Source organism: Diadema antillarum, unplaced genomic scaffold (assembly GCF_040938485.1).
Source record: "Diadema antillarum isolate AM-2024a unplaced genomic scaffold, OU_Dant_1.0 seq00001857_RagTag, whole genome shotgun sequence".
Taxonomy (NCBI): domain Eukaryota; kingdom Metazoa; phylum Echinodermata; class Echinoidea; order Diadematoida; family Diadematidae; genus Diadema; species Diadema antillarum.
Window position 1 is genome coordinate 360,805 of NW_027272529.1, and position 13,686 is coordinate 374,490.

Genomic DNA, 13,686 nt, shown 5'->3' on the forward strand with positions numbered 1-13,686 from the left:
TGACACTCATGCGTTAATCCTCGGCGTGAATATACGGTATGAAATAATATACTTTCGTCAATATGAAAGTGCTAATTACAAATATAGATACAATATGTACAGCTTGACCTAAAGTTACCGTCGCCTTATCGACGTAAATATCGCTCCTTCGTTGCCACAAAATAATAATAAAAAGAGAGAGAGGGGGATAGGATTGTGAGAGAGGGATAGATGAGAGAGAGGAAGAAAACAGTGAAAGAGAGAGATAGGAGACAGACAGAAAAGGAGAGAGAAAAATTTGATAGTTATGGCCGAGTATCAGAATAAAACGGTTGCATCAAATTTTTATGGACGGAAAATTTCCCGTTTCCAACTTGAATGTCAAGGTTTTCAAGAAAATGTAAATGCTTGTTTAAAAACAAAAAGATGCTAAGTTACATATTATTACGTTTCGGGTGACCCAAGTTTTGCAAGCCCTGCCTTTCAGTGAACCACTCTTTTCAAAACTTACTTTCTGTCAGCCTTGCAAAGTATGTATTGATGTTCTTGGTTATTCTACCTAATTACTATTTTCATTTCTTATGAATTTATAGAACAATATGATTTATGCAATGTTGTGCTTTGTATTCTGTTTCACTCTTTTGTTGGATTAGAATAAGTGATCAATCAAAAAAGTATACATGACTTTTCGAGTCATTTTGTATTGGCGAATGGTGAAGGCGAAGAACTTAAGATTATGTGCATGACATTGTTTAACGGCCTCCTTACGTTCAATGCCGGTCCTGTATCCAAGAATGTCTCGAATCTTCCTGGTATCTTTACATCAAAAATTTAGGAATTGTTTGATTGAGGTACAACAAAAGTAAAATACGGTTTGTTAAAATGAAACAAAGGTGTGTACTGACAAACCTTCAGAATTACGAACATTATTTCGTTTTGGGATTAAAGTACCTTCGGAATTTTCAAATGCTCGGAAAAATGAATTGAAACTAAATTTTGAGTTAATGTTTTCGAGTTCTCATTGGGCATTGAAAAAAATCATATCATGCAACAGTGTATGATTAATTTTGACGTGGGGACTTTAATGTACATAATGATTATTCTAAACTCATAGCTTGACGTGACTATTTCGAGAAGGTTATAATGATGTCCCTCAGAATCATGTTAAAACTCTTCCCATGAAATAGAATGTTCCTTCCCCACCAGTTATTGCACAATTTCAAAGAAAGGGAGATTAATACTCAGCCCTGCTGGCCTTGGACACTTTCAACCTACCATGAACACTTGTACACACATTAATACACGCACACAAACGCGCTAGTGAACTAACACAAAATAGCCTAACGCATGATTTGAGCGTAGTTACCATAGCATAATATGGGATTAAGATTTTCCCTCTATAGATAGAATTCCATTTACCTTTCGCACACACAAACGCATTCAACAGCTGTAATCACAATACTTGCGTTATGAAACTTGTTTTTGGCCTGTGTATGATTCTTGTACAGACGTTTATTTACCCTTCAGAAATTAACACTCTCATACTCATTCGTCAAATGTCTCTAACCACACCATGCCTTGGTGGTATAACGGACCAAAATCCATACGTAATCTAACGATAATCAATAAAACAAATTATCGCAGAGATTCTGAAACGCCAGGATATCACGAACATATTTTACACAAACTAAACGTCACGGAGTGTTTACACTTGCCTGATATAATCGATTATTATAATGATTATAGTACAGAACACTTGTTTAATATGCAGTATTGTATGACACTTTCACAAGTTGTCAAATATTTTAATTATTTAACACATTTTAAGAACTCATGAGGTAGCCCTATCAATTTTTTCTCCGGAATGACCGTGTCGCATCTGATTTCAGGGAACATCTTGTAATTATAAACCACATACGTACTCCTCGGCCTATAGATACCCGTTATCAATACAATAGACTCCCGTTACAACGAAGTCCTCCGGACCCGCAGTTTTCTTTCGTTATTTCGAAATTTCGTTATAACAGAACAAAGAAACGATAAAATAGATAGAGTAGATAATGTTGAGACCTGATTTTTACTTCGTTGTAATTTGTTGAATTTGTTGAATTTCGCTATAACCGTGTCCGTTATAACGGGAGTGCACTGGATATATATCTATATCTGTATAATATATATATATATATATATATCAGAGACGAGATGACGAAAAAGGGCAGTAATGCATTTTAGTCCAACTGTGGTATTTATTATTCATCTCTTTATAAATAGCACTGCTGGATTAAAATGCATTACTACCCTACATACTTCGTCATATTTTCTGTACTGGTACCAACACGCGGACTACAAACATAAGGGTGGTATAAGGCAGTGGGCCCAGATGAGATTTTAGATCATGTTAATCATCATAGTCATTGAAGATATTCAGCCGATGGATGTAGGCAGTTGACGCACATGGTTTAAAGATTAATCGGGGATATGGCATCTGGCCAACGCCGAGTTTCTCGCCCTGGGCGAACCCCTTACCTCGTGCAAAATGCGTCGGGGTCCAGCTAATTAGCTTAAGGAAGGTAAATGCAACAAGCTCGGGGTGATCTTCAGGAAGAAGCGGTCCAAGTTGTCGATTTGTCTTTCATTCATCTGATAAGGCCAGTTTCTTCGAATACAATATAATGTATATGCACGAGTGATATCATTAAAGAAAACAATGCACACTTTGTCATGGTAACAAAAAGAAAGTAAGTAACCATAACGACGGAAAACAGTGTTCCACTAAAAAGCCAAGCTTGTAAAACGTGGAAAACTGGAATGAAAAACAGTACCATTATGTTATATCAATAAGATATATTCATAATGAATCTATATATCACTGTACATTTGCTCATTGATATATGATGCTGATAATACAAACATTACATTACACTCGCAAATGATTCTTACGACTATGTGTTTTTATGGTGCAAAGGTAAGAATTATGCTATTTCAACCAATACTGGGTTTCTTTCATATTTTCGATGTTTTTCCCAGATAGCTTCATAGGGCCCGTGTCTCTGTCGACCAGTTTACTGATAGTGAATCTCTATCACGACTTACAAAAGGGTACATTTGCTTGCAGTGATGAATCTGTCCTTCATCTGTAGGTTTTAAGATATCACGTGATGATAATATCGAATTATTTATGTCACGTGATGACAATATCGAATTATATTAAATGGGTTAGTCAAATACCGGTTAGTGATTGGCTAAACACAGTCACGTGATGGAGGCACATTGGTTATGTTCGCCTATGGGCAGAACATTTTTGTAATGTTCTCCAATGGGAAACTATTTTCACGTAATAAATGACAAACGATACCAAACGATTGAACGATCATATTTTTCACGCAATCGATAGGATAAATTTGCCTATTCCATACAATGTGAAAAAGCAGATGATCAATTATTGTAATGCGTACGAAAGTGTGATTTGAAGGACCCGCGCACAGTGAATTTGGCTCTGCGCGATCAATCGAGTGCGTTGTGCTGGTGATTCTCCATGCTCAACATAGACCTAAGTTTCTGTGACAAGTTGAAGGTAAGTTTTCTCAGATTACTTTGACTATAATATCAACCCATATCAGATGATGGTATTTGACTAACCCATATGATATAACAGATGATGACTTCTGAGTTTAAAATGTTATTTCGGGAGGATAAATAAGTCCCTCGACTTCGTCTCGGGACTTAAAACCTCCCTCAATAGCATTTCAAACCCTTCGGGTGGAACATTCGGTATGTTCCCTCCCCCGCCAGTCATCATCTATATAATGTCATTACCAGTCCCAGATGACTGGATACAGGTATAGCAGCTATTGCCGGCGATCATTATGTATACTAATCAACGATCAGTGGACACATCGATCAGCGATCAGTTAAGCATGCCGATCAGCGATCAGTAGGCATGACGATCAGCGATCGTTAGACATATCGATCCGCAATCAGTAGACATATCGATCAGCGATCAGTAGGCATTTCGATCAGCAATCAGTAGGCATGCCGATTAGCGATCAGTACGTCGGAATGAGGATCAGCGAGTAGACATATCAATCAGCGATCAGTAGGCATGAAGAACAACGATCAAGAGGCATGCCAACCAGCGATCAGTGGGCAGTCGTCAACGATCAATAGGCATGCCATCAGTGATCAGTTGGCTTGACGATCAGCGATCTGTAGGCATATTGTTCAGCAATCAGTACGCGTGACGTACAACGATCAATAAGCATGCCAACCAACGATCAGTAGGCAGTCGTCAACGATCAATAAGCATGCCATCAGTGATCAGTCAGCTTGACGGTCAGCAATCTGTAGGCATAATTGTTCAGTGATTAGTAGGCGTGACGTACTACGATCAATAGGCATGCCATCCAGCGATCAGTAGGCAGTCGTCAACGATCAATAGGCATGCCATCAGTGATCAGTCGGCTTTACGGTCAGCAATCAGTAGGCGTGACGTACAACGATCAATAGGCATGCCAACCAGCGATCAGTAGGCAGGGCGATCAACGTGCAGTAGGCATGGTAGGCATGCCTACCAGCGATTGGCAGACATATCAGTCACAAACCTGTGGGCATAACGATCATCGATTAGCAGGTCTGTTAACTACTTATACCATATACTTGGTATAAGAACGAAATGGTTACATAAAAGATTAGTTCAGATGGCAAGTCTCATAAATATCAATTCATCCAAATTCTAATGGACCATAATCTATTTTGGAAAGTAGAGAACATTATAGCCCACACCTTTTATGAATGATGAATTATGCCTCGACAGTGCTTTTCTCTTTGTGTTCAAGCTCCCATGTTTTCTTGAAACACAATTTTGTTCTCAGGTTGCACTTTCGGATGTGGGTGCTCCAGGATCAACGATGTGTCACTCTCGGGTGTAAAGGAGTGCATTAGCTGTGATCTTCACCTCATGGAGTGGATTTTAATGACGCACACACACGAGCACATCAACAAGCTGACCATGGAACGGCGACGACGGATTGCACATTTCACATTTAAGGGCACATCTCTTAATTTCTGTCTGCTTTTTGACAAGGGTGAGAATTACCAGCAAACGTCCTTGATGTTCTGATTTTACTTTAGAGATCAGCGTTGCCCATTTTACATTTGTCATCTGTGCTGTGCGACAACTTAATGTTCTCCTTAGATCCTCCGTCTACGGACTATTTTCGCCTTCATCTATACGCAAGACGAAAAGTGACTGTACTTTATACATCCAGCAAACCTTAAGCGATGGAAAATGACATAACACTGCATGCTTGATTTTACCATTTTGCACACCCTCTTATCACAAGTTCATCTCCATGAATACTGGAATGGCTTCGGGAAGTAAATATTGCTAGAATTATGATGAATGCATGGTAAGCATGGCACATCAACGCCCCAATTTGCATATACATAGGCCCTAATCACGACCAGTTCAATTTCTGATATGGATATTAAAGATCTCTCATTTCGCATAACGTGGTCATCTGAAGTAATAACGCTCATCCGTCAAACTTTAATACCTTTTGCGAGAAAAAACAAAATAAACAACAACTCCGAAGGACTAATACGATTTCCTGAGATCATAGCGAATCGAATACAAACTCTCCTCTATAGTCGAATGCAGTTCGCAGTTCATTTCGAGGATTAGTAACAAAGCTGGAAAGGAAAAGAATAATATTGCGGTTGTTTCTCAATATTATTCATCATACCCACCATTGCCCACCACATGCATCTCCAGCAGACAAAGATGTTCAATCTATCTTTACATTAAAGTTTGCTCTCTTAAAGTCGAGACATAATGTAATGCAAAGTCTCCAACCCTGGCGAAACTCTGGCTTGTTTTGATTTGTGTTTTTCTTGTTGTAGTTATGTAAATGATCTTATTGGGTTTTATTACTATAACGCACATTATTTATCTATTTGAAGGTTGTGTCATTTCCAAACAAATGGACGTACACCACCCAACACTGCCCAAAAAGAAAAAAGAAACAGACAGGGAAAAGTCTGATCATCTCAAGAAAATCTAGAAAAAAAAAAGTTTAAAAAATGTGTTTTCTATACCTAAGTTGTTTAAATCAAAATCAAACTCTAATCTTCGCATTTAAAAAAGACATTGGCTTTGGGTAAAAATTCGATGCTTGAGACCATTCCATTTAGAGTCTTCGGGATCTGTCTTCTGCTATACTCCATCCCAAATCCCTCTTCCTTCTTACTTTATTTCTCATTTTCATTTATATCACTTAAGGCCCCCTCCCCCTAAAAAAAACCCCAAACCGCCCAAATTTATACTTAAATTCGAAATATTCAACTATGGTTATTCATTTTAATCAATATCAAAGCTAGTGAAATATCACGAGATCTAATATCACTGGGTCAACTGTCTTAATCTTGAAATGATTATATTCTGTCATTACACAAACACACGCACACACACACATACACACACACTTTATTGTGCATGTTCTTACACACCCCAAGGTATATACGCTATCGACTTCAAAGCTTGTTAGATGCGATAACCCATGCCATTCTTTACGAACCCCTTGTTTTTGTTTTGTTTTGTTTTGTTTTTTGCCTCTCATATCTCCCTCCCCGGCTCTCTCTTCATTAATGGCACTGTGCCTGGCAGAAAGAAATCACCAAGCTATAATTGTGTGATGTGACTGAAAAGGAGAGCCCAAGGGTAAAAGTAAGAATTAAAAAAGAAGACTGAAAAAGTAGGACAATGACTTCCCTGACTTTTTTCAGTCACCAACGTGGTCAACCGGCTAGTAAACAGACCTGTAGCACAAAACTCTCCCCACCTTCTAGGGGCAAAGGGTTTCTTTATAATAATCTAAGGAACAGAGATGATATTAATTGCCTTTTCGAAAATATAGATAACGAATAGCCTTCTTGTAAGACTTTCACCTCAGGGCCTAAACAAATTGAGTTTGGGAGACAAATATACATAAATGTTTACACATGAAGTGTGACTGGTGGGAAATTCAACGCTGTACCTGCATGATATTAAATATTGTTAATTACGCCCACACGAAGTCATTAGTGGTTGAAAGGTCTGACTCTGAGGACAGGTCCACAATATCAAATGCCTACTGGGGTAAAGCTGATGAAATCTCTCAGTTTGTTCCATCAGTAGTTGTGCTGTTTTCGATAATCCTTTAAACCCGGTTAGATCTTCATTAACTTCATATATTCATAAAGTTTGTTTTCATTCTTGTTCTTCTGTGAGATATAGGGATCATACCTGTAAGGGACATTGTCACCCTTAAATTTGCATTTCTGTATTCACACATACGCGCATACGCACACACACACACACACACACACTCACGTACATATGCTACTCACACACACACACTCACGCTCACATACACACTCTCGCACGTACACACACACACACACTTTTTAAAGTAAACTTTATTCATAACTATTCAAATACTTAATACACATGATCAGAGGTACTAGTATTCGTAGGACCACTCACATCCATACTATTCATTTTAATTGATTTCTGGTAATAATAAAAGCACTCTTCATTGCACTTAATGCACTTAATTCACTGCTCTGCACATGTTGCTTTTTCTTTTTCCTTTCTTTTTCCCAACTGGCGTCCCCTTGCAGACGCTACAAAGCTAGCACAAAGCATTTCAATGGGAAATTGCCAATTTTGTATATTATATTTTATTATTATCATGTTTCTTACTTCCTTTTTGACATTCTGAGGCTGCCATCACTATCATGCATGTGCTTAAAGACGGCAGGCTCCTGCACTTTTTTCTTCTTCTTCCTCTTTATTTGGAAACAAGTGTATCGTCGATTCCTTTGATCTCATTGTTATGTTTATACTTTAAAGATTGTGATTACGATACTATGAATGTTATATTGTTTTTCCTATTCTGTTGTCAGATACACGTGTTGCCATTTTTTATACATGATTTCTTTGAAAAAATGTAGAAATAAAATCGAACTGAACTGAACTGCAATGGATCATGATAAACTGGTACCGCTGTACAAATTCATCACATATTTTTGACACAAATTACAGCAATGATTTTATCCTTCCTGTTGACTACTGCGTATTGCTAGAAATTAAACTTGGTATCAAACACGTGCAATACGGTGTATCTCGAATTGATACTATCGTAAAGAGTTAGTTTGCTAAATGCTGACTTCGCAGTAATGCCCTCGCTATCTTGGTTGCCGCATCAAACTGTTTATTCGACGGTTAGCGATAACATTTCCATGATTTTCTTACAACCATTGAACAACAAACTAACGATGTACCCTTTTATGTGAGCAGCTCAATCCAAAAATGAAAATGCATTTAATGAGCTCTTGATACCAGCATCTAATTTTCACCGATAATCGACCGATTAAATACATTTCTTTGAAAACATATACCTATTTTCATGCCCATGTACTCGTTGAACACGTTGATACAGCCACTGCCTTATAATTTTTACATAATTTTTTGACTCAAATGCTGTCAACAAATGACTTCTGAATGTGTTTTGTATCCAGGGGAAAAGGCGCTATATAGATATCAACTATTCGTATTCTGCAAGGATTCTTAAGTATGCTACATAAGTGTATAAGTTTCAAGCAGCAGGTCACTTAGACGTATTCAGGAGGAGATCATCAATCGGACTGAGCACTGAAGCATGGAATACCCTAAGCTAAACTAATCACAATACAGAACAAAATGACTAAAATGGCGTTACATCCGCTTGGCCCAGAGTCAATGTACGCTGATGAACCGCATTCCGAGGAGAACAATGTTCAGTCTAGGATAAGAGGCCGCCACCATTTAATGAGAGACATTGGCTGAACAATTATTTCCCAGTTAGTGTTTATTGGAAAAGAGCACTCCAAAGCAATGTTTAATTCCGGAAAGCTTTCCGATTCCACTTACCGTTTAACGGATGTCATGGGGGAAAATCTCATCTTTCTCCTTCTGATGATAAACCGGTGCACTGGGAGTATGGTACGTTTATCATCCACGCCGATAATTCGATCAATAAATGACTACGACCCAGGACGGACCCTGTTAAATATCAACTCATCCCACGTGTGTGCCGATATCGGAGCAGAGGGAAAATCTTGGACTTGAAAAGATTCACCATAATAGTAGGTATGGAATGATAAATCTTTTTGCAAGGCAGCCGCCACGAAAACCTCGGAGAAAGAGCGTCCTGTTTGAGAGACAATATTGCTAAAGCTCTTCGTCATTCTTGACTTCTTGGAAAGGAATTACATCTGCAGTAAATAAATGCAGTCACTGGGGACTAGAGACTAAACTGAAAATCGCAGCGTGTATTCATTTGATGTACATGTAATGCTTTATTCAAAAGTAATCCATCAAATTCAACACTGCATATCAATACACTGGATATACCAAATGACTTTTTTTATCATTATTTTGTACAAAACCCATGCAGTTTCATAAAAGTCATTAAACGGGAAAGGGTGTTCAAATCATTACACATCAGTTATGGATACGAGACAATGATGAAGCTGTAAAGATTCCTAATTAGAGACTTAAGATCAAATAATTCCGAGGTGTTTTTGTTCACTTTTATATCAACAGTCTACCCACAGAGAAAAAAAAAATACTCCACTTGTAACATACGAGAAAAAGGTATAAAAATCGTATATTATAGTGCTGTGGAAAATTATGAGTACACCAAAATAATGATACAATTTGGTGGTATAATACATGTATCACTATATAAGAGTTGTTTTGGTTACGTGATCTCGACGTCACAGTTGCATTTTGAAGAACCAATTTGTTTGCTTTAATTGTTGTAACAGAGAGGAGGCATCAAGGATCGAATTTCTCCATGAGGTTTTACATGGAAATAATATCATCAAATACTGATGCATGTTAAGATGATTGTCTTCATGAGCTAAAACAAAATAACGAATGCTGTTACCAAGGTATATAGGCTCGCGACCAAACGGAAATTGAAGAGAAGTCCGTGTTGGATGATTTCCTACGAGCAGCCAAGTTCTCTTGTATCAACTCCTCTTGACACAATATATTTCATCAATTTATTTCTCTCGTTTACAGCCTTCATTCAAATCCACTTATATTTGTCAAAGAATCTCCTTAAAATTCCATGTTTACATGGAATATTTGGGGCCTTCAAATCATAACACCCAGTAGCAGACTGAGAACAGCTGAACGACAGGGAAAACATAATTATTACTCCATCATAACATTGCTTGCTCCTGAATAAATTGGTTGTTTTATAGACACTTTAAACCCTGGAAGTAATATTCGTTACATGCATGAGCTAAGCATGATTTTGTTATCGTTATGCATTATGGGTACGCAGTGCAAAAATTACAAAAATGTACTTCCATCAGTTAAACATTACTACCGTTTAATGTGCATAACAATTAATGGACGGCTTTGTATCTAATATGTGTTAGAAATTCTAGTGATCTACTTAATGGAGATATCAAAACCATTTTTCTTAATATGACTAACGAGAAAAAAATAACGTTTTTCATATGAAATTTGAATTATTTCCTTGGATTCATATCTGTACATTGCTTGAACGTGAACGTTAAAAAAATACAATATCCCTCTACGTGTAACACTTGAATTCACCGTCCACGAAGCAAGTCAGATTTCGAATCGTGCACTTTTTGAGAATAAATTGTTGTTATTAACTGAAAGAGTCTGCTTGGATTGCTTTTATCGCATTGTGTTTAGTGATCAATTCATCTAGCTTACTCAAGGCCTTGTTTCCTATAAAGTATTGAGAAAATTGATAAGTCAATGATGTACTAGAAAGCTCTTAAAAGTAGATATCTCTTACCGAGGGGATGAATCTGCGATGCTGAAGAAATGTCTTCAGCAGTAATGACTCAGCACACTATATAGCGTGGTTTGAGCATTTTACAATTGTGCAATTTGATTCTATTTGTTGACATCTCAGCTTTTCGGGTTTGTAACAAACACCCTTTTTCACGGGAATCGTGTATTTCTATTTGTGAATACACAAAGAGAAGGTCTTCAATATTTTAGGCTCGTTTAGGGGTATAACATAGCGAGATTTTTGTTGGCGCAAAATGACATATGCGTATAACTTTTTTTGAGCTTTGGATGTTCTGTCTTTATTTTGCGGAAGAAAACCATTTTTCTGTCGCCGCAATATGTGTTCAAGGAAAGCGCTTGGGTTTATTTTTCTCTCTAACACTTTGCCTGCATGGTTTAATCTCGGGGAAAAAATCCTTTTTACATTTTCTTGTGTGTGGTTCTGTGTGTAAGTGTGTGTTACACGCTGCAGCTACAAATATGCCATAAGAATTCCTTGTATTATAATCCTGCTTCATTATAGGAAATATGACTGACTTTCTGGAAATTTAGCGCAACGAATATATTTGCAATTAGCAGCCCTGATACAGAGATATAGGCCTATATCCTTTATATCTTTGCTTAATCATGAGATCGACAAGAAACACAAATATAAAGACAAACAACCAAACAAACAAAAGGATGGGTTTAGATAAACTTAATGGTAGGCATAGTTCATTTCGTTTTCATTTCCTTTCATTTTATTTCATAATATACCCGTTGCAATTGAAAATAGAAATATGTCACATGACACAACGCTGCATGGAGGTGTGTGAACAAGGCGCAGAGATATTCTATTTTTCATTGCGCGTTGTCAACAAATCGCTATTTTAACCAAAAGAAACAAATGAACTAGAAAAAAGATAGAAAAGTAAAAGTCCGATCAGGTAAGCACCATTCCTCTGGGAAACAAATCAGTCGTGCTTCTTGTGATTGAAAGTACTCAGGGATTCCCTCAAGCAAACAGACGCTTTATCCCCTAAGTACATTCACCTTTTCTCACAGTGCTATATGCGTAGACTTAGACGACATCAATATGTTTTCAAAGATATCAGAACCTATCCCCGGTTTCTGATCTTTTTATTTATTTGCTCATCAATGTATTAAATGCACTTACCTATTCATTTATTTGTATATACTTATCTATTTATTCATGCATGCATGATTACAATCATTATTGTTATTATTGCTATTATCATAATCTATTCATTTGTTCATTCATTTTTGCAGACATTGCAAATGCTAACATTAGTTTTTAATGTCTGCATTTATATGTATGTCTACACTTATATGCATATCACCATATACGTGTATCCATTTTAACTTTCTGTAAGCAGCTGTAAGTGCAATATTTGATTATAGGATTGTAAGGAATATGATATTGGTATAGATATGACAGAATATTTAGGTTTCTTTACATTTCGATTTTTTTAACTCTTAATGTTTTGTCAGCGTACATGTATCATACTTTTATTCTGTATATACGCATTGCACTATTAGTCTGCGGACTACTGTTATGCTCTCTTTTGATTTGCAATCAAATTGAAATTGAAAGCTGAAAAAAAAATGTATTTATTTATATATTCATTACAAGTTCATATTCATTTATTTATTCATTCACTCATTTAGAGTTTGACTGCTGATAGTTCCGACCGGTATATAAAACACAAGACTGCGTGTTTCCAACAAGCATGCAGAATCGGAAATGTTCGTACACTGTCTCATAATAAGAGCCTATATAGTCGATAAGTGGTGATATCAGTGACAGGATTATAGTTTCTAATTAAACAGGATAGTTCATTTCGATGACAGCAGCATTATCAATAGAGAAATTTTTATGATTGTTCATAATTTTTACTGTTGTCAGAATGACTGTTGTTGTAATTGATGGAATAATGTCTATATAATTGTTATCATTTTCAGCATCATCTTAATCGTTACAGATACAAATGTGGAGAAGTTAGTAAAATCTGAAGTCCCTATCATGTTTTAAAGCAATTTTTGGAAAAATCAGTGTCAAGCAATAAAAAAAGTGTAGGCCTATATCAATTTCCAGTTTTTCTTATTGAACCTGCACACCGCATACTGCGTGGGCTATGATAGAAACACACTTAATGTTAAAAAAATAGGAAAGGGTTCAGGTATATACAAATGTAGAACTTTTATTTTTTCTAGCTTGTCGTCCACTTTGTTTGATGACTCTTTCACAGGCAAGATAAACTCACATGGACCTATCGTGAATAAAATGTTTTGGTTAATCCAGAGGTAATTAGAGCTGAGGTGTAGGTTTGGCACCTGAAGTAGACATAACAGGGAGGGACCATTCAGGAATTCAAAACTCACTGACGCATCATTATCGAAATTTTTTCTACTAAATGTTGAAGGAAAGTGTAAAGTGGCATTAAGGAAACAAACAAACAAGCAAACAAAGAGAAAACTTTCATGAACTATACCTCAGAGACTCCAACTCTCCCGGTTTCGACAGGAGATCTCCCGCCGAAAGCCCATTTTTGCAGAATCTTCCGTTCTCCCGCTTGAAAAAATTTCTTACTTAATTTCATTGTATGTTGAAAAATAAGCCTTAAATAGCGCGAGAGAGCATCTAGAACCATAGACCGCAAGGGACTTTGCGCACATCAAGTTGGAGTCTCCCGTTTGCTAGGGGTTTCAGGTGGGAGAATCTCCAGATCAGAAGGTGCTTGTGGTTGGAGTCTCTGTTACCTCTAGACATCTTGACAGTAATGTTACCATCACTACTATATCATACATTGTGAAAAAAATGTTAAATGTACTAGTGAGCACGT